The following is a 2,559-nucleotide window of genomic DNA, read 5'->3' on the forward strand; positions in this document are numbered from 1 at the left end:
CTACCGGCTGTGCTGATCCCTCCCACCATGGAGGCTGCGCTGGCCAGAGAGTGTGGCGCCTCTGTTTGAAACCGGCTGGCTGGCGTGGTATAATCCCACACGGCAGAAAACGGCTTCTAGGCTGCCTACATCCCTGCCACACGTCTCCAGCAGTTCCCCCCGGTACTCTTTTACCACAGAAACCACCCTCCGAACCCTCCCCCCACAGAGGGAACTTTACTTACGAGTGTCTGTGAAAGCCAAGGAGCTGGAAGGCTGTGCTTTGCAGTCTGTTCTGAGGTCGCTCACCTCGGGCCCGGTGAGTTACCGACCTCGTTCCTGGAAGCTAAAGCTGCTACAAAAACAGGTTTAGCCCTCAGGGTAGCTGGCTTACCCATCGGCTTCTTAACCCTTTAAGGGTCAAAGCCTCTCACGTGGATTTTAATAAAAAAAAGACCACGGGCCGGGCGTCACCTGATACAACACACTGGCCTCGCCCCACTCCTCAAATACTCTGCAGAGCTGGCCTGGGGTCCCATCATGTAGAACAGATGAGATATTAGAAGCTCTTTATCTCAGGGATGGTTTAATTCTTAGGCTTCCATGAGGGCAGAGCGGGAGAGAAGGAGAGAAAGAGAAAAGAGGAAGAGATAAGAAGTTCAGGGGGTTTTCAAGGGTGAGGAAAGGGGGAGGGGATATTGGCTTCATGCCAATCCCGTCGCAGGGGTCAGTCCATCGGTCTTGCAGGGGTTACAGGTTTAAAGAGACATACCATTCTTAAAGCATCAGGGTAGAGGGTTACAACAGGCCTGTGTGAGCAATACTGGCTCAGCAGGAGCAGGGCAGTGCCCTGTGCCCTGTGCTGGGTACCCCTGCGGCCGCAGATGGAGTGCTCTTTCCAGTTGTGGGCCCCTCTGGAGCAGAAAGACATTGAGGGGTTGCAGCGTGTACAGAGAATGGCAAGGGAGTTGGGCATGGGTGGGAGCACATGCTGAATGAGGGGTTGCTGAGGGACCTTTAGCCTGGAGAAAGGGAGGCTCATGAGGGACCTCGCATGAAACACTTCCAGAACTGCCTAGATGACAGTGCTCCCCACAAGGGCTGTTTGCATGCCAAGCGTCCCCTCATGGCATCCAGATGCTTCGGACACTGGAGTAGGGGACACTTTAATTGCTTGGGTTGCAGGGTTGTTGCTTTGCCAGGAGGAGAAGCCCTGCTTCATTTGTTGTTTTGCTGCAAGGAAAGATGCTTTCCCTCATGATTTCCTGCCCTTTTGCAGCACTGGGTGAGATTCTGATAGTGTCTTTCCATGTGTGCAGCAGAAACAGCTGGCTATATCCTCATTTTCCATTTCAGATCTTAGGAAGCATGCAAAACTCAGTTTTGACAAAGAGGTTGCTTGCTAGTAGTAGTCATTTTGGACTATTGAATTCCAAGGCATATGCAGTTTAGTTGAATCAGCCCACTTTAATTGAGTCAGAGTGCCTTAGAATCCCATTGCTATGACAGTTGATGATTCTGCCTTATTAGAGCAGCTTGTACAGCTGAAAAGCAAGAGGGTTTAAAAATGATAGGTAGTGGCCTGTCCCTCATGCTTCTCTCTGTCCACAGAGCCTTGAATCACCAGTGGACAATGCAGTTACTCTCCCAGCACTGGGATACAGTGACAAAGAAGAGGAAAATATCCTCAAGAATCCTGCGATGACTATAAGGACTCAATATCCTGAGCTGGTAAGTGCCAGTTGTGGCTGGTGCTGTCTTTCCTGCAGGACAGAGGTGCAAGTTTCTGAGCAGGCAGCACTTGCTCTTAGCGGATGAGGATACTGAGTGCTGGAGTCCTTGAAGGAGCTAGCAATTCTCCTCAGCTAAAGAGAGGTGGATAATGGGCTTTGATTTTTCATGTTGGCCCTGTCATGATGCGCAGACGTTGCTGAGATTGTGAGAGGGGCTAGCCAGGAGCATGAAGGCTGCCTAGCCCCGGAGGAGGGAGCATGTCAAAGGCACTGAGCTTAACCCTGTTGGATACAGAGGGGCCACAGTGGCTTGGAGAGACCTGTTGCACTGCACAGACTGGCTGAGGAGCTAGAGGCACAAGAAGGGTTGATCTGAGAACACAGGCTCTTTGGAGCGCTTTGTTGCCCTGCGCTTGTTGGGTATGCTTGCTTACGTAGGAATATTTCAGAGACTCATTGTGGAGTTGCAGGTTGAAGTGAGAGATTTGGTTCCTTTATTGCCAGGTCGCTCTTTTGCCTCTTCAGGCAAAGGTGCCAGTAGCAGAGTACAGTCGGAGTCCCCATGGTTTTGATAAGCTTCAAGATGATTGTGTTATAAATGGGCCAGCAGACCTGCTCCTTTGCAAGGCCTTTATTAGAGGCAAGCTTTGGGTGGGGAACGTGAAGGGCTGCGCACACTACTGCTTTTCCCTTTGGACAACGCGGAGGAGGAGGAGTACAGCTTTGTCCTAAGGCAGAGCTGGGCCTTCTGTCCTCATGGAGGTCCATTGGAAGACTATTCTGGCTCGCTGGCAAGAGGGTGGTCATGTTGGTAGTGTGCTGTTCAGGTCATAGCGACGGAACAAAG

This window comes from Catharus ustulatus, chromosome W (genome assembly GCF_009819885.2).
Source record: "Catharus ustulatus isolate bCatUst1 chromosome W, bCatUst1.pri.v2, whole genome shotgun sequence".
NCBI lineage: Eukaryota > Metazoa > Chordata > Aves > Passeriformes > Turdidae > Catharus > Catharus ustulatus.